At 39.0% G+C, this 23,415-nt stretch overlaps 1 protein-coding gene across 11 annotated transcripts in view; it reads right to left on the minus strand.

The window, feature by feature from the left end:
* The window catches only part of nvd (neverland), a 2,324,292-nt gene that overhangs the window by 1,554,900 nt on the left and 745,977 nt on the right, over window positions 1–23,415 (minus strand). The window lies entirely within an intron of this gene.

Genomic DNA, 23,415 nt, shown 5'->3' on the forward strand with positions numbered 1-23,415 from the left:
ATTTGCAAAAATTGATGATCAGCATCAGGATACGGCAATAAGTATCCAGCTCGATGATAAATCTGACCTTGAATCTGTAATATTTTTTTGAAATGTAATTAGATACTGGATACGAATTCTTGAACACATCAAAAAAAATTGCATGAAGTAATTACATTAAATGTCGGCATGAAATTGTCTGTTACAATTTTGGTCGCACCAAAAGAAGTCATTTGAAATGCCGCATTGTATTCTTGAATGTGAGACAAAAATGCTTAGACGTTTGCGACGTTCCAAAAATTTATGAATTAAGTGGATCGGGGGGAGGTTCAAATGCTGGTAGTCTCACTTTTCCATTAGCACAACACATGCCAGGCATTTCACTCTGAAATTTGGCTGCATCACAATGGGGACATCTCACCGTCATTCCACCAATATTGGCATGTTCACTATAATCATTTTCGCTATTGTAAGCGAAAGCAGCGTATTCCATCTCTTGCACAGCACGACGTGAAAGTCGTGTCGTTCGTCTCGATGCTGGATTTAATGGATTTGGATCCGTCGATCTATGACGACTTGCGTTTCGTAATTGTTGTACTTGGTTTTTTTGTGAGCGTTCCTCTACACTTTGCGCTCTCCTTTGATTAAATCTATAGGTAGAATTACGCGTACGTTAACCTATAGTTGATCGTTTTGTTGGTGGCTTTTTGATGCATATGATGAAATTATGGAAAACATCTTTTTTAACTATGTTTTCTTGCACTGAACACACTTAAAATCACTTTTTAAATTAATAATAGTTGGAGAAATGTAGAGCGTTTTCTACATCTATGTATATGCCAAATCAATAGGCAAACGAAATTTGTCGTAACTCTTTGACGACTACAAATTCAATGATCTTACATGCTAAGAAAAAATTCAATTTAGGCAGCAGAATTTATGTTTAGGAATTATCCATGGAAAAGTCCTGCTATTTAATGTTGACAAAATAAGCGATGAGTGCGAAGAGTATATATAGGCAAAGTAATATTAGTGCAGGTGAGTGTGCATTATGTTGCTGCAGTGGGAGTGGGAGTGGGAGTGGGAGTGAGTGGGAGTGCAGTGCATTGAGGAATATGCGATAATAGCAAAATGATAAAAAAAAAGCGAAAAACAAAAGCGAAGACGGTGACGTTACGTTGTACAACAAAAGCATGAATGCGTGCGATGAGTGGGAGTGTGTGTTTGTATGTATGCAAATTATTAACTTAACGAAGATATGTTGGAAAGGCAGGCGTGAACAATAGTTACCATCAGAAGAAAGTGATTGATAAACATTTGAATTTGGACAGGTTCATCTGTTTAACATTTGTATGCTGTCAATGAAATTAACTTGTAATAGGTTGGATCGATTTTTTTTCGTTAGGTCGGACCGAAATGTAAACTTTTTTTTTCAAATTTTGAATTTTTTCAAAAAAAATTATAACTCAAGAACGGGTAAACCGATTTGGGATTTCAAAATCAACTAACCATCATCTCTCCTTCTTGTATCTTTCCTAAAAATTTCATGGCAATCTGTCGAGCCGTTCTCGAGGGTTGGAGTGACAATCAAAATGTACACTTCTTTTTATTAATTTTTTTTTCAAATTTTGAATTTTTTCTAAAAAAAAATCATAACTCAAGAATGGCTAAGCCGATTTGGGATTTCAAAACCAACTAACCATTATCTCTCCTTCCTGTATCTTTCCTAAAAAATTCATGACAATTTTTCTATCCGTCCTCGAGTTATGGAGTGACAATCAAAATGTACACTTCTTTTTATATATATAGGTTGAACGTTAAAGTGGCGAGTGGCCCCCCTTTACTTCACACAGTGCTCTCTATCAAAAAAAATAAACAAACTTAAATCAATTTTATCATATTTTAATCGTTCTTGGTTGGGTGATTCGCACAGTTTTTTTCAGTTTTACAACCTTTGTTTTAATTTGTTCACAAATTTTCATTCAGAAATATTTAAGCTTATATCAGGTTGGCCGATCGAATAATCAAGTTCGAGGCCGACTTTAATGACATAAATGCAGCTCTGCACACCATACACACTCTTGCAATACAAAAAGAGTTGCAAACTAAGTGGGAAAAAGCAGAGACCGCCCTCGAGGAGTTACTTGAATCCAACACGCATGACGTAAAAAAATTGCAGCGGTCAAGATCAAGCATAAAGCGGCATATGCCGTATTCCTGCGATGCATGTCGAACATGGCTGAACTTCAAGCCAAATTGAAGCAGGAAAGAGATAGCAAGGTTCGATCCGAAGGGGATCGTGCACATAAACACAGTATCCGCCTGCCAGCTTGCGATACTGAGATATTCAAGGGCGACTACCTATCTTGGCCAATGCTTCGTGACCTGTTCACGGCCATCTACAGAAACAACAGTCGATTAAGCCCGGTAGAAAAGTTGTTCCACCTTAACCAAAAAACCCAAGGTGAGGCAAAGGATATCGTCAAGAGATGCCCCTTGACAAATGAAGGCTACGAGAGAGCCTGGAAAAACTTGTGCGAGAGGTACGAGAATAAACGGATTATCGTTAATTCACAGCTTCAAATTTTGTTTAATTTAAAAAAGGTAGATAGCGAGTGCGGCAGCTCCATTAAAATGTTACAGTGCGACATAAACAATTGTTTGTCATCCCTAAAAAGCCATAAAATAGATGTTTCAAACTGGGATGCGATTATAACCTATTTATGCTTGACAAAATTGCCTGAGAGTACGTTGGCTCTATGGGAGCAGAGCATTGACCACAAAACGGACATATCCAAATGGGAGGATATGGACAAATTCTTGTTAAATCGTTTACAGACACTTGAAACCGTGTCTGGTTTTAAAGGGAATGCCACTTCTGAAGTGCAAAAATCAAATGCGTCGTGACAATCGATAGAAACCCCTACGAAAAGACTTGGTGTCTTTCAAACAAAAGTATCCAAGCAAACAAGAAAATCAATGTGTAAAATGTGCAAATCTGCGGAGCACAGATTACGCAACTGTTCACGCTTTTGCGATTTAACCCCGGTAGAAACGATTAAATTCGTTAAATCCACAAATAGCTGCCTGAACTCTTTATCCCCAGGACACACAGTGACGAGGTGCACCAGTTCGTACAACTGTTCTCGTCACGACACACTCCTGCATGCGGATGCACTCCAGCAACCAACGGTGCGCAATCCTTTCAAAGATGCGGAGAATACCCCATCAACTTCGGCACAGGGGCGGAAAAGACAGGATTCGGGGCAACCACCTTCCTCTACGAATCAGAATGTCAAATCCCGCCATGCCAATTCCAGCACAGGTGTGCTGATAGGAACTGCTCGCATACACATTCACCATAATGGTACCGACATAATGGGTCTGAATGTTCCTTCATAACTGAAAGGCTGAAACGTAGAATCAATTTGCTAGCAAAGAAAGTGCATGCCCAGGTTTCAGGCATCACAAATGCGGTGTCAGCTCAGGTGAAAGAAGCATCCAATATTGAATTACGTTCACCAGTGGATCCTTCCTTCAGCCTGACTACACCCGTTCTAGTTCTAGCCAAACTCACTGGGAATATACCATCCTGCCATATCAATGCCATGACGATGCAGGCCTTCCCAGACTTGGTTTTGGCAGACAAGAGGTTCTACGTCAACGAAGACGTAGACCTCATACTTGGCGGAGACATATATCCACAAATTTTAATGAGCGGTATAAAAAAGAATGTACTAAAACACTCTTGGCCCAAGAGACAGTGTTCGGTTGGATACTAACCGGTCGAATAGAAGCACCGAATCCAAAGAAGAACAGCATGTCATTCTATAACGAGGTTGCGTTAGACAACCAACTTAAAGTTTTCTGGGAGGTAGAAAATCTACCCAAAAATAAAATATTAAATGAAAAGGAAAGGTACTCCGAACAATTATTTAAGGAATCATTGAAACGAAATGAGAGTGGAAAGTACACCGTGTCGCTACCTTTCCGGCAGGATTACCCTAACACCATTATTTTAGGACCGTTCCTGAAACGCGCATGCTCACAATTCTTCCGGAATGAGGGGCGGCTAATAAAAAACCCAGATTTAGGTAGATAATATGTTCGAGTGTTGTCAGAATATGAAACGCTCGGACATATGAAAAAAATTGAAAATAATTATTTCCTGCCCCACCACTCTTGTGCTGCATCGAGGCATGCCTGAACTCGCGGCCGCTCAGCACGGCATCCAATGACCGGACGGACCTAGAGCCGCTCACCCCAGGACATTTCCTCACGGTCAGCCACCTTCTGGCTCCGCCAGAGCCGGATGCTGGTGAGAGCCCTGCCTCGATGATCAATCGGTGGCAGAAACTCAAAGCCCTCCATCACACTTTCTGCAAGCGATAGAAAACCGAATATCTATCCGAACTTCAAAAGCGTGTGAAGTGGAAGCATCTCAAACAAAATATAAAAGTGGGAGATCTTGCTGTTCTCAAAGAGAACAACTTTTCTCCAAACGAATGGAGGTTAGGTAGAGTCGTACACCCCGGCGAAAATAAACGAGTACACGTAGTCGACCTCATAACCGAGAACGGTCAAGTCAGACGACCTTTGGTCAAACTGATCCTTCTTCCCACAGAGGAGATAGATTGCAAGAGGACCCAGAGCTCCTCTTAACAATCCCTCCGTTCTTCCATAACCCTACTTTCAAAAAAATCAGAACCCAGCTCTCGTTCACCCGGAACGAGGCCAACCAACAACCCTAGTGCAGATCCTCCATCTGCCACAAAACACTTATTTTTTAATTTTCAAAAATTAAACCCCAAATTCACTCGCTCACCGCGAGCGAGGACACCAGAAATCATACCACTCACTCGTTATCCCATAACGAGGACACCAGAAATGCCTACCGCAGAAGGGCGAACCCATCTGCCCCCATATCGTAGCATAATTAAATTCTTTAGATTTTTTGAAATCTTAGTTAACTCAAGCCGAAATTTTGAATGGTCAAGTGCTGTTCTTCAAATTCGGCAATGTACAATGTACATTTTTTCGATAATAAATTTGTTGAATTAATCATTCGCAAACCAGTTTAAGGCTCAGTTTTCAGCGAAAGTCTAAGCTACTTAGTCAGCCAGCTTTGTTTTCATAACCTTTTACGATTTCACCTCCTGAGAAGGCAATTTATTGAAGGGAAAGACTTTGTAAAAGAGAATGCAATACGCATGTTAAGATGCTTAGATGAGAAACCAAAAGAATACAGAAATGCAAATTTACTTCGAGAAATAAAAACAGTACACCTTTAACGAAACTCAATTAACTTTGCCATTTTGGGCGTTCAACACCAAATTGTACCCAACTATCGAAGTGGTATGATACAAGTGAGTTAAACTTAAAGCTTATTAAAACCTTCACTAAAAAACTGCGTCTTACTTAGCTGAACGATTAAACGATTGCTGCACTTAGCTTCCCTATTCGACTACTACCTATCACTACATCTCTGTTTGAAACCAAACCCCGTGCAGAGATATTTCCTTCAAAAATCTCCTTCAGTATTTGTAATGAATAATTTGCCTTTTTTTTGTGAAGTTAAGCAGACTTTTTGGCCTGCTTGTCGCTTTATTCAACATGCTAGGTTTACTATTTTATATTACAGTTAAATTAGAATTCGCTTTGTAACTATTTCTCCATATTCGCATAAAAAAAGTATGTTAGGCCTTAATGAAAAAAATATAGCAAATTATACATTTGACTATTGTATCCACCGAAATGCGAAAAACTGGTTAGTTTGTGTTCATTAGGTTCAGAATCGTGTATCAAAGAAGCCAATATGCTTAGTAATCGTCAGTAATTCGTACAAAAATAAACTTTTGGGCAACACCAACAAGTGGAGGGATTGAATGTTAGTTTTCGAAAGTTAGTAGCAGAGTTACTCCCCTTGTGATGTACTACATATGGCCGCCAAATATAAAGGCAACAAAGCGTAATAGGCCCGGACGACATGCGTGTTTCACATGTAAAATACCTGCGAGAAAAGGAGAAAGTACATTACGCATAGTTTAGTAGAGAAAAATATTGGTATAGTTAAACCTCAGTAACATCTCCTTTTAGATACTCTAATTGTTGGTTTTCCCAAACCGCACTGCCGTGTTAAGGAAAGCAGAATAGAATATATGTTTGTATACGGAGTGATGTGCGATTATCTCGAAATGCTAAGCTGTGCGTTTGTGCACAAACTTCTTCACATCGAATCTAGCCAATTTGTGAAGTACAACTCACAATCCACTTTGTTGTTATCCACTTTGGTTGGGTGTGCTTTTTCTGCTTTTTCTTGCAACAAATAGATTGCGATATCTTGGCCTCTTGAGCGCCACCAATCAAACAATTTCGAAGCTGCTCTTTCTGTAAGATATCGCTTGTGGTCGACTGCTTTTTAGTTTGTTGTTGATTTGAATACTTTTTATTGAACGTATGGAAAACTTATAATGTAAAAGATTGCCATAAATCTTAATATTGTAACGTATTGATAATTCTATGCAATTAAGGCTTGACTTGCACAGCAATCCCACGGTAGAAGTTTAAGATTTAGGTAAATAACCGTTTTGCTTGGACAACAGTAGCCTAAAGTTTGAACCGGTACTCGCCACCGCCCTCAATTCATCTAAATTTGGTACATTTTTATGTAAGCTTTTGCTCCAGATGCCTCTAGTTGTGCCAATTCATTTGGATGCATTGTCTTCTTATGAAAACCACAACCCGAACCGGTAGAAAATATTTTTCCACAAAAATCACATGAACATGGTGTTCATACGCATACGTCACATTTGTGTTTCATCGCATCGTAATGTACCAACATATGATTATTTATGGTAGCACGGCAACTTAATTGTTTGCCACATTCAGTACAAATTCGTCTCCATGTATTTCAAAATGTTACTTGAGAGTATACTTCCATTTGAAAGTCTTTCCACATACTTCACATACCAGTTTACTAATTGTTTATTGGTTAGATTTATACTTGATTTTAGGTTCCAATAGCATATGTTTGGAGCGTAAACCTTTTTTTCAAAAGCTTGTTCACAATGCAAACAATTCCCTAACTTGCAATGTTGTTCCTCCAGATGCTGCTTTAACTCTGATTCGGATTTAAATGCGCTTACACAATTTGAACAATTAAAAACTTCATGCGTTTTTCATGTGTCGAGAATAGTTGGTGCGACGTTTAAAATTCTCTGGCCAAATTTGGCACAAACATTTGTTTAATGTATCTTCAGATTTTTTAGTGGAGTTTGATTTACTTTCATCGGTATCTTTTCGCTTTTGTTTGCGGTGCTCTTTTAATTCTGATAAACTTATATCCATGCAACTCTCATCACTGCCACTACTAAGACCAACCTCGGATGACGAAGATGAAAAAGGTTCATAGTTAAAATCTCTGTCCTCATCGCCGATGGGGTGGCCTGCGCTGGCTCTTCATTCGGTGTTAGTTTTTCATTTTTACAGTATTTTTATTTGGAATAGACATGGCGGTCTCTACGAAATCAGAAACAGATATTTCCTCAACTGGTCCAATGCCAATTTGAGGCATCTGTGATTCATCTCTATAGGAGTTGATGCCATAGTTTTCGAGTAACATTTCCAAATTTGTTGTTGATTTGTTCATGGAGTTTTGAAGATCATCGAAATTTTGTTGGACTTTATTTGCAAGTTCGCTAAACTTAATTAATGATAGCACTAACTCATGACATTCACTGCAAATATCTTATGGAAGTTTTTATCATCCTCTTTAATATGAATCCGCAAAAAGTTCAGTACAACATTTGCCAAATCTTTATAGCACTTCAAAATATTATCATGCATAAACTCCTCTGGGCTTTGTCCTGTAATAACATTGATGTACCGAGCATCAGCTTCGCACAGAGACGGCACCAACCTATCCACTTTCCACCCAAAATTGGATCAGAGCATATAGCTGAACTGACTGACATATTAAGTCCAGCTACCTTTTGTATTGGAACCCAAGATATTTCCGGATAAACGTTTATGACACAATTACTTTTGTATTTCAACCATTACATCACAAATCAGCTACGGAAACGGATTCGTGGTTAATATTGCCACCACTAGACGTGTTATCGTCTTCTTCCATAATTAGCCAACATTTTGTTTTCTGTTTAGCTCAGCAGTTTTTTCTTTTGCTTGCGTTGCTACGTTTAACTGTGGTTTCCTTATGCGAACGTGGTCCTTTTCAATAAACTCGAATATTTCATGTTTATTACGTAGTCAAGTTTTTGATGCCACCACATTCCGCTTTAATATTTTGCAACTCATTCCTATCCAAACTTTTAACAATTTCACACATACGCAAAGCGTTTCCGCATTGCCATCTATTAGTTTCTTCATTGATTTTTTGAGGCATTATGCTCGCAGCGGATAATAGTTTTTGAAATATTTTCAAAACTAATGCATCGATAATATTTGTATTAATTTTAGTACAATTTCGTACTACGTCATTCCTATCACGCAACTTAATGTCAACTGCTGATAGACCGTTGCCATATTTCATACACTCTTCTTCAACTAGGTTTGCAATCTCTTCTAGCTTTTTATCGAGGTCGTCCCTAGAATATGTGCGTTCAAATCCTACTAATGCTAAACGCTTTGTACTGGGAATTTTTTAAGCGATCTTTAAGTGGCGCATAGCCGCATTTTTGAGAAAGCGTCTGTAAATAAGCATAGAAATCTTTATATACACTACTGCTAGTATTGCGCCGTTGAAATTTTGCACCTGATAATTCATAAGCACTCCATGGCAGCAAAAAGTAACGCGTTTTAAAGCTTCTTGTTGCTGCTAAAATGGTGAAAGTTCATCAGAGTGATTACCAATAACCCAATCTACATCTTCAGTTGCCTTAAATATTAGTGGTTCAATTGCTTGATCAATTAAACTGGTTGTTTTTGGATAACAAGACCATACTTACCATTCTTCTTGTCCTCAATGACCACCAAATTACCAGCCACGCGCCGTAGTAGAAAGAAAAAAGAAACGGGAAAATCATTCGATTTTATTCTCGTTTGTTTCAATTCTGAGTAATCTTAGATTTTATACACGGGTGTGTACTATTCGCTCTTTTTTGTCTTGCTGCTGGTATGTTATATCAGTGCGCAGACTTTTAGAACATGGTGGTACACAAAAAAAAAATGAAGAAATGAGTAGTAGTTGGTAGATTTTCATCCAAGAAACGAAAACAATATCTACAGTTTTATGTTTGTACAAAACAATGATTATTTCTTGTAAAACAAGGAATGCACATTTACCACATTCCAATGTACCAAAAGTATTGCCACAGATAACCAACTTCGGCACGCTAGCGTTTTTACTTACAATTTTTATTTTCGTTCAAATGATGTACAAAAAATAGCGCCGAAAAATATTTGTGTGCTCATTTACTACATTTGTTTCATAAACAAATTTCTTTCTTTTCTGAATTTGTGCACAACCTTTTTCAAAATGGGTTATACAAACGTATGTACATATATTTGCCAGTTTTTTTTTTAGTGCTGCATCAAACGACGCACACTAGTACCGAAAACCCGCAAGAGGAACAAAATCGGGATCCGCTTGTTTGACCCATACTGACGCCTCGGGCAGTCCCAAAACATACTTACGCACAAAAAATAAAGGCAAAAACTTCCTTACAAATTAATTATGCTCTCATTTACAAAAAAAAAAGAAAAATTTTTTTTTTTGCCGTCGGTACTGCCTGGTTTTTTGGCTGGGGGGCAGGAATTGTTGTTTATCAACAACAAACATCATAAACACTCCTGATTTAAGGCTCCGTCACAAAAAACAAGAAATGAACAAGTCCCGAAATGAGATAAAATCAACTTTTTCTACGGCACTAGTGCAACCACAAAATACATAAATATTCACTCAACAAACCCATCACACAAGCTATCAGCTGACAAAGAAACATACGACAGGGCTCCACGTCACATTTAGAATAATGGCACGTGCAGATAGAACGCGTCGTGGAGAACGCTTCGACAATCGGAAAAATTCATGTCAGGGAATGGAAAATAATACAATTCTGCTTGGTGAAATTGTATTTAATATACAATTTAAAACACCTATACTTTTTCAACCACTTCATATAAGCACATAGAGTTGGTGGATTTTCGAATTTAATTACGATTTTCGCTATTCGTCATGGGGTTTCGCACACAATTACATGCATCATTTCGTTTACTTTTCGCTTCTAAGCACAGCAAAGACAGTGATAAGGGTGAACCGCTCACGCAATGATAAAATATCTACTGACTAATTTAAGTACACAATGATTTGGGTGGGTGGCTTGGAATCACGTCCGTTCCAACCTCCCACACACTGCAGCCTTACTGGTCTTGTCAAATATGCATAAGCTGCTCGAAATCACGTCCATTCCAGCACTAATAATCATCGCCCAACCAACCTCACGGCCACTCGCCCTGGCACCTCAATAAGATGCCACACCTCCTCCAACAAAAAAAGCAGTCGGCCAAGAGCGACACGATACGTTAGACGCTGGAACGGAGACCTCGACCTCTTCGTCCAGCTCAGGAAAACCTAAACAAAAAAAAAAACTGCGATTCTGGAACGGAGACTTCGGCCTTTCGTCCAACCAAAAAACTGCGTATCTGGAACGGAAACCTCGGCCTCTCCGTCCAACAAAAGGAGAAAACAAAATTTTGCCAGTCTGGAACGGAGACCTCGGCCTCTTCGTCCAGCACTATTGACCTTCTTCTTCCTATTACTTTATGGATTCTATATGTTTAAAGAATTATGTATAATCAAATGGCAAGAAATATTCACTTGTATTTTTTCATAGCCGCTCATTTTCTTCCTAGTTTATGTGGCATGCTGTAATCCGCAACGCTGGCGAACTCCTCATCTAGATTAAGTTTAGTTTGTAAGTCTTATATTCATTTTTCTCGTTTCAATGGAGATCGGTGGTGGTAAACGATGTTGCGTATCGCAAGGGGGCGGCATGTTTAGGCAGGATACCTAAATTGTCCGCATCTGATTGCGATCCACCTAATGCTCAACACATAATCCTTCCAAAGGCTTTACTCGACTCTGTGCCACGTATGATTGTCCCTCCTCGAACTCCAAAATATTTTGATGTCATTTTTACCGGACTGTATGTAATATATGTTCCAAATATGAGCCAATTCATGTATGTATTATACCAAATCGGACCACAAATAAAACTTTTTTGAATATCTCGATCCGTGCGCTACTTAGTGGAGATTTTTTTCACAGGCTGCTTTCAATTTATGTATGTATTATGTGTTTCTAATATGAACCAAATCGGACCACAAATAAGATTTTTTTAATATCTCGATCCTTGCGGCACCTAGGGGCGATTTTTTTCCTATTATTGCATTGTTCTGAATTATATTCTAAGTTTCAAGCTTGTACCTAATCGGGAAGTTACTTAAATTTCAATTACAAAATTCGTGCCGGCAATTCAGCCAGCCAGCCTGTCAAGTCAAGCTAAATAAAGCCGTTTAAAAAGGAACAGAATTAGCAATTTATCAGTCAAACAAACTATCGCTTTATAGCTAAATTATTAGCGCAGCGTGCCTTAAGCGTACTGATGATGAAGGCTTAGCGCCTTTCGAAATGGATCTTTCTGCGCAGCTGTGGCAGATTGTCTAAAAAATTGTCTATTTACTATTCCAAAAATTGTATATTTTTCAATTATAGAAAAACTAAAAAAAAATAATTATCATTAAAATAAAATTATTGTTCTGGCCTTGAGCTCGAATCGAACCTTGAAACCTCTATCAATAGGCCGATAAAAACAAAAACAATTGTTAATATACCAAGAGAACATGGGAATATCAAACAAAGTAATTGACAATAATCATATCCAGCATTATCAGTGATTTGCAACAGATGGCGCAATGCTGATAAAATATAGTTGGTAAATAGGAATAGTAGTAGCAATTTATCAGTCAAACAAACCTACGCTGTATAGCTAAATGGTTAGCGCAGCGTGCTTAAAGCGTACTGATGGTGAAGGCTTAGCACGCTTCGAAATGGATTTCCTGCGCAGCTATGGCAGGTTGCTTGAAAAATTTTCTACTTATTATTCCAAGAACAAAATAAAATTTTTCAATTATAGAAAAATTAAAGAAACAATAATTATCATTAAAAAAATTATTGTTCTGGCCTTGAGCTCGAATCGAACCTTGAATCTTTTATCAATAGGCCGGTAAAAACAAAAACAATTGTTAATACACCAAGAGCGCATGAGAATGTCAAACAAAGTACTTGCCAATAAACAAATCCAGCATTATCAGTGATTTGCAACAGATGGCGCAATGCTTATTAAATATAATTGGTAAATAGGAATAGAAGTAGCAATTTATCAAACAAACCACCGCTGTATAGCTAAATGGTTAGCGCAGCGTGCCTAAAGCGTACTGATGTTGAAGGCTTAGCACGCTTCGAAATGGATTCATCTTCGCAGCTATGGCAGGTTGTCTGAAAATTTTGTACTTACTATTTCAAAAACAAAATAAAATTTTTCAATTACAGAAGAATTAAAAAAACAATAATTATCATTAAAAAATTATTGTTCTAGCCTTGAGCTCGAATCGAACCTTGAATCGAGTAACATAACATTATTAAAAATATATATTAAATTGTTAAGTTTACTTTTATGTAATTACAATACATTAACTCGCTTACCAAACAAAGGACATCTGGAGAACGTTTATCTTCAGTCAAGTCAATGGAATAAAAATATCTCTGAACAAAGGTCAAAACTCAACGCTATCCTGTGGATATTTTAAATGTAAAAGATAAAAAGTCTAAAGCATATCGTCGCTGCGCCAACGAAAATAGTTGTGTTTTATTATTATAATTTTATTGCATATTTTATTATCACTATATAGAGCTCACATTTCGGCATATACCGTTTTTTTTATATATCTTTTGGTTTATAAGTACAGCTCGCAGTACTAGAAGTACTCTGTAAAAAAGTTATGTATTTACTTCTTATAACTGTTTTTAATCCTTGGCGAAAGTGTTAATGTAAAAAATAATTACAAACCATCTACATACATACGCAAATACATACTGTATATACTACATAGGTTTTACAATTTTATTTGTTCCGATGCAATTGGTAGTCGACCATTGTAAAGGTTTAGCTATCTCCAAAGATATTTTTTTTTTGATCTAAACATTGAATATAATGGCATTCTTAATCAAGAAACTGGCTTGAAAATAGAGCACGAAGAAGAATTTCAGTGTAACACCATTTAATTTGTTGCGTCCCTCCCACAAATTGTCATCCTCCCAGCAGATCCTTGCAGCGGTACTGCGCCATATCCTCCTGCTCCGGGAAGGTATGCTGTGTTTACCGGAAAAGAATCTTTTTAAACGGTCACACTCTTGTCAGTGTGGCACGTGCAAAGGATGGTTGCATCGGACAGGATGTTCTGGGCTATACCCCAAAACCCGACGTCCTCGTAACTTTAATAAATCTTTTGTGGCTCCTTGCTGTTCACGCCCAAGCCGCCCCGTAGTCTGCGCCTTAGCGCTCCCACTACCTTCTAGCAGCCCCGCTGCTCAGCAAGCCACAACAAGTACCCGCTGCTGCTCGCGCCTCATGGAACCACCAGCTCATACGGCCGCTCCTACTCATAACTACAATCTCCCTAGTAGAGTCGGTAGCAATGCCGAGAATCATCCCCGCCCCCGTCCTTTTCTCCCCCTCTTTCCGGCACTAGTATTCGAGTAGGTCAGGGAAACAGACGCTTAACCCCTATCACATTTTGCACCGTTTTCCAGGACAGCATATATATGTTTGCGACATCTGCCCAATGCAGCCCCTGCCTTGGACGGTGCTACTTTCCTAGGTGTTCTTGTCTCACCGATGGCAACCCCCGTCGAGTTTCATCGCGCCATGCTGCCAGGCCGCAAACCCAACTACACCGGATACCTCAATGCTTAGCCAGGGACGGCAAGTACCAGGGCCACAACAATATTTGCGTCCTGGCCTCCCTCAACTCAGTCGTAGTCACCCGTCACTTACCCCCATGGTGATGGCGTCTCCCCTTTTCACTTCAGAATTCTGCAGTTAAACTATAATGGGTTAACTGGGAAGATCCCGGAGATAGTTGATTTCATGAATCGTCATTACATCCACATTGCAGCGATCCAAGAGACTAAACTCACAGCAAGATCTGCTCTGCAGACCTACTCTGGGTATAACGTTGCATCTACCCCTAACGACAGTATTGTGTAAAAAATTGAATATGTTTCCCTATCACACATCAATAACATACTTTCCATAAAATATTTCAAAAATACGACACTTGCAAAATTTTGCAAATGGACACCAGAAATTAGTTTTTTGATCTCCTGAAAAGTTACTGAAAAATACTTAACTGTTTTTGTGAGCGCAGCGGCGATATGTCTAAGGCACTAGTAAACATAAAATTTGCAATCGCTCAAATCACTGCCAATTGCGATAATTAATGGTTGCAGTGTCGCGCCGCGTGCATAAATTGATGTTTTGAGGTTATCCAATATATTTTCGACATCGTTCACAGTATTAACCTGTAGTAAAAACGAAAGATGAGAATCCTTATTAGTGCTTCTAAAAACCGTTTCGTCATCTGATTTTCGCTTTATATTAGGTCATTGTACAGCGTGTGTTTGTACGATAGAGGTACCGAATTAAAATTATTTATGAGGGTTTTAAAAGGGAGCCCTTAGTTGTATATGTGAAGGCGTTTTCGAGATATCGACCAAAATGTGAACCAGGGTGACCCTGAACATCATCTGTCGCGTACTGTTAATTTATGTAATACTGCGAACAGTATTCCTGCCATAATTCCAAGGGCTTTTGATTTCGCCCCGCATAACTTTTTCATTTTCTTCTACTTAATATGGTAGGTGTCACACCCAATTTAAAAGGTTTCTTTAACTAATATCTAATAATGGTCTGCCAATCAGGAAATGACCTGGAGTAAGGATGTTGTTGTCTTCTACTTCCGAACGTAAGGCATAGAGTGATCTAGAATTAAGTACCGCTTCTATTTGACATAATGTTGACATCTCCTCAAATGTTAATTTGGTTTCGCCAATAACTCTTTTTATGTGATGTTTTACTTATTTTATCCCTGCTTCCCAGATACCTCCGAAGTGAAGACTTGCCGATGGGATAAAACGCCATTCAATTCTTTCGTCGCTAGTGTTCTGAACTTTATAAAAATTTCCATTTTAGAACAAGTTGATTTTTTAGCACCTTTTCGAAAGTTTCGCTTTTGATGCCAAGGAAATTTGACGAAACGTTGGACCGTAAGGTGGAATAAACCTTATTTTTATTCACACTATAATGTAATAGATCAGAATAGCTTAAAGGAAACTTAATCTCCGCATGTGACATACTGCCGGAAGAAAATTATTCAATTATCACTTACCACTTATTTGAATTCAATTAAAATAAACTATTTTCTTTATACTAAGCCTAAAATTGTACGAAGAAAATAATTCATTAAAATATTATTCACCTTTTTCTCCGATGCTGATTTTTTCTTAATTTTTCCACTTCAGAGTTTTTTTTTTAAATGGGTGATGTATCAAATATGGAAAAATTTAAATCAAAGATATATAGTGTGTTGAGGTGATCTACGAAATATAGTTTCATAGCAAGTAGTGTTTTACGCAATATTGGCAAAAAGAAAAAAAGTTCATACTTTATCGCGATTTCGGCCATATTATCAATGTCATTTTTCAACTTTCGTTGCCTTTGCGTCGCGAATTGCAAAAGGTTAATTTAGATTTGATTCAAGCTATGGATCTCGCCAAAGGCCAAAGGTTTGCGCGAGGAAGTAAAAAAGATTTGTGCAAAAGAAGATACTTTTTCTGAAATTTACGAAGCTTCGAAAAAAATTGTTGAAACTCTTGACATTGAGATTAAACACAAAAGAATAGCGCGTAGACGAAAAAAAACAGGCAAATCCTGAAGTTCAAAGTACAAAAGATTATTTTCGTGTAGCGGTGTTCAATCCTTTCCTAGAGTTTTACGTCATAGATCTTGGAGAAAGATTCACTTAACATGAAAATATACTAGAAGGATTTTCAGCTTTTTCAAGCTTTATTTTAATGAAATTGAAAAAGTAGCTGATAAATTCATCAAGACAGTCGAACTTTATCAGGAATTTCTCACTGCGGGGCCACCTGCTGTTTTTGCTGGATTAGAATTGTGGAACAGATATTTGATTTGTGGAGGCGATATCAAACCTGGAAACTCTTTGGATGCGCTTTATCATTGTCCAGAAGAAAATTTTCCGAATATCAACGTATTGCTGAGGATATTACCTACTTTACCGGTATCACGTTTGAAACGATCAAAGACGATTCTGAGAAACACGACAAAAGAAGTAATTATAGTTGCTTTAAGATCTATGAATTTTGTTCTAAAACTAAAATTTAATTTTTGATTTAGTTTTTATTGTAGAACCGCTTGAATGGGCTGGCTGCTCTGGCTATTCTTCATGATAAAATAAAAGTAAAATAAATGTAAGGCGCGATAACCTCCGAAGAGATTTAAGGCCGAGCTTCTCTTCCAATTTGCGTCGTGCTCCTCTTATTTTTCCCTACAAATTGACGGGATGCCGACTCCGAACGGCATCTGCAAGGCAGATGAATTTTCACTGAGAGCCTTTCATGGCAGAAATACACTCGGAGTGCTTGCCAAACACTGCCGAGGGGCGACCCCGCTTGGAAAAATTTTCTTCTAATTGAAAAAAAACTTGTATCTATAATTTTGATGTAGCTTTTCCCGGGGCGTGAACCCAGCATCTTTGGTGTGGTAGGCGGAGCACGCTACCATCACACCACGGCGGCCGCCGAAGTCATACATAACTTATCGAAAAAATCCCGAAAACTTGATTTCTTTCTTTAATTATTGAAATACTCTTTCGCATATTGAGGGCACCCAAGTAAAAATGTAACCCCATTTTTTGTTTGTTTTTATACAATATAATAAGTGATTTTCATATGCCAACCTAATAAAACCGCAATGCGTTTTTTTTAGCGCACGCAAACAACCGGCATTTTTTGCTCTAACCCAAATAAGCATGCGTTGCGACAATGCAAAGCATGTGTGCAAACGTCAAATCTAAATGTCACGCAGAACAAAAACTGGAAATCGAGTTAGGTTTTCACGCAGCAAATTCAATTTGGGTTGCTCTCATAAAAGTTGTATGTGCATGAGACATTTTTGACAGAAAATATCTTGCGTGCGTTTATATTAGGTTGGCATGTAATGATTATAAAAATGAACCAATAAAAATAACTTAAAAGTAAAAAAAAATTGTAAAATTAAATCCCCCCATCACAAAAGCAATCTGCGCCTCTGAATGGTACACAAATTAAAACTTTTGGTACCAAAATACTTCAACTTGATCTTAGGCTTCGCAAATAATCTGTTATGGTTTCGCATCTACAATGGATCAGCAAGGAAGGCAGTCGACATGATCTGGTGGTGCACAGTGGCTAGTCATGTCGGCTGGGCGGGGTTCTTGCCAACCTTGCTGTCCTCCGCCATAAACAGAAAAAAGGTCATATCATCCCTTTTAAAAAAACTGACAAAAAGCGCAGAACTAATTCAAAACGCTCAAATTCAAACTAAAACAACATCCGGCCGAACCCGATGTCACGGACAGACCGTTAAAACTCAAAATTCAAAAAAACTAAACGCAAAAGAAAAGAAACAAAATTAACGGAACAGGAAATGACCGGTTACCAAACGCTGAAACAAAAGAAAACTAAAAACGGCTGAAAATTAAAACAAGAAATATAAAGACCGAATATACATAGGTGCGCCGCGGGTTTTGCTGCGACGCCCGGGGTTTTACCCACCCTCAAAACCATGGCCACCGACGCACCTGATTTTCAGTGGCCCCTTACCTGTGTTACCCTATTTTTTCTAAATAAATAAGAATATCAGCATTCCCATTTTAATAACAAATTTATTTACAATGCATCCTATGTATATAAAAGAGAGTAAAAATTCCATTAAACGCTTACTTTAAGCTAAAACAAGTTTTTGCTTTCTTCTTGGTTTTTTTTAGATTCTTTTGTTTTGACTTTTCTCACTTTCTTTTACGACCATTGTTAATTCTGTTTATCTTCTTAGAGAAAACCCTTTTGCAATTTGGAAAATAATAATACTACAATTTTTTTTGTAGTTTTCAATTTGACCAATGGATGATATATTTAGTGCTTCCGTTCGCTTCTTATATAACTGTACATTAGATTGTGCAACCAAAGAAAATCGCGGCTCCCTCCTTTATTCTTTCCTTTAATTTCGTTTCAAGTCTTAACTGTGTCGCAGAACTATGACACTACTTATATGGTATGTTATATCTATCCCAACGTGTACGTTAAATAATTTTCTTATCTAAGGGCTGACTAATGCCAATCTCACACAGAGGCTTAATGAAATAATTAGTCCAGTTTCTACATTAGAGCCCTAATCGAGTTAAATCTTCCATACAAAACGCAAGTTCCTAAATATCTCATTATTGCTTTATTGAATGCCTAATCGGTGCTTCAAATATTATTGTCAATGTAAGAAATAACAATCAAAATTAAATTGTTTCCAATAATTTACGAAAATAGAAAGCCGCGAGAAAATTTAAATTTTAATTTTCACTGCATTTGCTGCCAAGACAATATAGCTTTCTCGAAAATAAGCACCAACACCTATGGTTAGTTGCGCTTGCATTTTATTTTGATGTATTTATAGTTAAGAAGAAAACGCTGCTTTTCATTTTAACAATTTTTAGTAAAAACGAAATATTTTTTTTTTTTCGTTTCTGTTTCTGGGCTGCTGACAGATGTTCGGTTAATGAAGCAAAAGGTCCTGTATGAAAAGGGAAACTAAATTACTTCATTAATTGGGATTGTAATTCGATTAAGTTTCTGTGTGAAAACGGTATAAGTCTAAGCTCCGAATTGTACGAAATTTTCAAAAAAGAATTCATTGAATACATACGTTTGGTATAGGGCAATTTATTGCCAATGAATTACAAATAGCCGCACTATAATAATGACATGATAATTTGGAGTGAAGAAGAAAAACTCTTTTTTTTTGTAGTTAAAAATAAGAAACTGAACTATACAAAGAAACAAATTGTTTAAAGAAAGCTTGCTTACATTTCAATAGAGCAATTACAAATGCATTATGTTTAGGCGAAAATTGTCTAATTGTGTTGTAGCTTTAAATTTAAGTATGTTTGTATATGAACATTTATATGTCGTTGCAGCGTCGAAAGTGAAGAAAAATAAAAGTACAAATACGTATATTTGTCCGCACCCGGAACGAACTCACCGCTTTAGTGCTTGTCTTGGTGTCACGGCTGGGTGCGTTGCAGCAGGCCTATGTTCGGCGGCCCTGCTGTTGTTTTTGTTCAAGCTGGTGTTGCAGCAGGCCTAGGTTTGGCGGCCCTGCTGTTGTTGTTAAAGCTGGTGTTGCAGCAAGCCTATGTTTGGCGGCCCTGCTGTTGTTGTTATATCTGGAGCTGTTGCAGCAGGCCTATGTTAGGCGGCACTGCGGTTGTTGTTGCCGAAGGCCTATATTCAGTGGCCCTTTCATGATATCCCCCGAACCAATGTTAACAATTATGCTCTTACATTGATCTTCTAAGCGCCGTATAGGCTTTATATCTGCGCCAATAGTTTGACCAGATACGCAGAGTCCACTTTGTAATACCTTGTGAAATTTTTGCTTTAAATTTACATCTCAATTCCCTACGCGCCAAGAGCCAAAAGAAATCAGCGCCCAATAACGGGAAGTCTAAGAGGTGTGCTTCGTAATCGGGATCTGTTGTATAAACCGACTCGTTTTAACGGCTACTCTTAGTCACCGATGGCGAACTGGAACGAATCGTACATGGGCGTATAGCTCTTGGCGGCAAAGGCCGTTTAAATGGATTTAAATGATTTTCCTGGTTATATATGAAAAAAAGTTCTGCTGTTGAATTGTTTTAAATCGAGATTTTTTTTGCTGATTAAATATTTTTTGGTATCGCCATTCTTTGACTTGGCTTGGTATTTGTTGGCAAAATTGTAACCAGAATTTTTCGGCGTCAGATTTGTGGGTGGATAATGAAGGCGATTAACGGCCCTGCTATTTTTGTTGAAGCTGGCGATGGTGATTGGCGTAGTTAGTGGTGGTAGCGCTAAGCACACTTAAAGAGCTTGCTTGATGATGCGCTGTTCCTAAAATTTTTTTCTTTACGCGCCGTCGTCCATTTATTGCATCTACTGCCGAAATGAAGGAGTGCTCGTTGTTAGTTTGAAACTCTCTGTAGTATTGTTATGGCCGACAATTAGTTTGAAGGCAAGACCAAGAGAAAAACGAATAATTTTCTCATATACACAGCCGCCCTTTTTTTGTGAGCAATGAAAAGTAACTGCTTATTTAAAGCATAGCAGACACATTTAAGATTTTAGCACGATTTTTTTTTTTTTTTTTAGTAAAAATGTGTACTTTGCACCAGATTGCTGTGATTTAGTTTTCTATAAACGTATTAGCGGCATCTCCTTACACAAGTGAATTGCAGTTATTTTCCACAACGGTTCTAACGCCAATATGCGAAAACTGTGCCGCTTTAGTGGCACTGTCTTATTTTATATAAGTTTCTTTATTTTTTTAATTATTTAAAACTAAGAAGCTTTTGCAAAGCGGCAGCGCCCAATTTACACAACCGAACTACACGCAAAATTTCTAAGAAATGCCAAATAACGCAACAAAACTGACGAATTACTCGCTACGGCCGGGTTTTCCGCTTTCTTACGCGCAAAGATGGCAACGCACGCCATGGTATTGTGGAAAAAAAAAATTACCTTCCATTCTTGCGTCTGCGCAGTGGAACGGTGCCGTTAAGTCGCATGATTTAACTGTGGTTTCCATGATAGAACCATACAAGGTGGTAGTCGCGGTGACAATCCTGCAGCCATCATTAAAAGTTCGATATATTTCGTTTTGTGAACCGATGGACTAATGTCAAAATCGTACTGCGCTGAAAGTTAATGTGTCAATTCGTATGAAACTACCAGTCAGCTGTCACCTTGTATAGTTACGCATTGGTGGTTGCCGTTATTGGGAATTTTCCCACATCGTTGGATTATTTCGCGATGCCACCTGCGCGAAATTAACAAAATTTTGTTTCAACCACCCCAGGCAGACATGAGTGAGGGTCAATCCTACCCTTTTCCCTATCACCAGCCAACTGGTACTTCCAAGGGTGACTCTCCCAATTGGACTATAACAATCCTGCTTCGCTTTGAAGACCTGATGATGAAGCGAACAGGAAACCGGTTCATCTGTGGGAAGCCACTACCAGGAACCTCCGATGTCAAGCAACGTGGGGCACGACTCACCCCTAAGATAAGAGTCTCAAAGTTCTACCGCGAATCTAGCCAGGCAACAGGGTCCATCAAAAAAAGTTAATTCAATTTGTGAATTAATTTTGTTTCTTAGTTTAAAAGGCTTTGCGGTAATTAGACATTTGTTATGGAGAACTCGTCAAAACTCCGCATATTTCTAGTTGTTACCGCCCCCACAGAAAGGCAAAAAAATATATATACATGTGTAGACATTTTGGTAAAGGAGAACTCGTCCAAACTCCGTAAGGCTAGTCCAACCCAAGTTTGGGCTGCCAGGCTGTTCACGGTTCTCTGTGAGTACACGTGTGAACAACCTATGATATCATTGCTCGGGGAGAATACTGGCCGAGATATCCCCGACCGCCAAAACGCCCAGACAGGGTAAAAAGAAAAAGTCAAGTTGGTAGGTGTATATTATTTGACTCTACACTTTAGCTATGCAACAAAGGGGCACGGGGTAAGTAAATGCACGATTTGATTTTGAGTTTAAATAAAGAATTATAATTTATTTTCACTTGTTTTTATCTGCACACATAAACTTAAATAAAGGAAATATATATGTGTATATAATTTAACGCGGCGGTGGGCGGGTGATCAAAAAGAAGGGCGAACGATGCTAGCGGGTTGGTAGTTTTAAGTAAACTGAAAATTGAGAGTGAGCGCGGTAGCAGACACAGCTGAGCTGCCATGATTGTGTTTGGCCGCACTGGCAGGGTGTTGCCAGAAGGAGGGGCGGACTTAATCCGAAAATCGGATCAGGTCTTCAACATGCGTGGCTGGGTTGAGGACAGCCTCGATCCTGTCTAGGGCCGCCCGTGCCTCTTTCACAGTTTCCGCAGTTTTTCGTCGCGCTGTCGAGCCGACCGGCTTTGGATTGCCCGTTGTTGATGTTGGGCTGGTGCGCGCCTTGGTCCGCTGTCCGCGCGACGCTTATTGGTGACCTGTTGTCGAGCTCGGTGTAGGAGTGTGGTGGCCGAGTGAGCATTTGCGGCAGCTGGACGGGGTGTCACATGCCCCTGTGCTGTGCGACACTGCCAGACAGTTTATTCAGTACCGGTGGTTCCTCGCGCACTCGTAGCGCTCCTCAGGCTTCATTGCGAGGAACGCCCGGCACTGCCTTAGCGCGGGTCGCTGCCCACATAGCCGGCATTTCTGGGTCTCCGTAGATCTGCGGGTCCTGTAAAGACAAGAAAGGAAAAAAATACGTATTTCTCAAAAAATGGGTTAGAAAAATACGTTGGGGAGGGTAGCTTATATGATTGCTAGGGGCATGAAGCAGAGGGTACCAGAGGTAGGGCTAGCACTGCTAGGCAGTTGGTAGCACGCACAGTTTGGCAATATTTCGGGTTATTCCGTTAGTAGTCCGTTTTGAGTTTTGAGTCCAACAACTCAAACATGGTTATCCGATCCAGGGTGTAAAGTGATTACCCGTCCCAAACGCCATTCGTTCGGGGTAGTAAATCATCCTTTACCACGACTAAATCTTCAACTTGAATATTGCGTTGAGGGCATTTCTATTTGTACCGCTTGTGCAACTCCTAGGGGTACTCGTTCTTCCATCGTGTGCTGAACTGGTGGTGAAGCGTTTTTAGTTTCTTCCATTCATTGACCAGGGTGAGATGCTCGGCAGTTGGCTCCGGTAGTGACAAGAGTGGCGCGCCACGTAAGAAATGCCCTCTGGTTAGGACTAGGGGATCCATTGGATCTTCGGACATAGCGGAGAGCGGTCGAGAGTTGAGGACCGCCTCTATGCGTACCAAGAGGGTGGTAAGCCCTTCAAAGGAAAACTTCTGGTTTCCTGCTACCTTCGTAAATTGTATCCTGAAACTTTTCACGGTCGCTTCCCATAGACCACCCATGTGTGGAGCGTATGGTGGGATGAATTTCCATGAGAATCCGTGAGTTGCATATTTCTCGGCGACGTCTGTAGCGACTTCCTTGAGGAATGTGGTGAATTCCCTTTGTAGTACGCGTTGTGCGCCGACGAA

Source organism: Eurosta solidaginis, chromosome 1 (genome assembly GCF_040869045.1).
Source record: "Eurosta solidaginis isolate ZX-2024a chromosome 1, ASM4086904v1, whole genome shotgun sequence".
Lineage (NCBI taxonomy): Eukaryota > Metazoa > Arthropoda > Insecta > Diptera > Tephritidae > Eurosta > Eurosta solidaginis.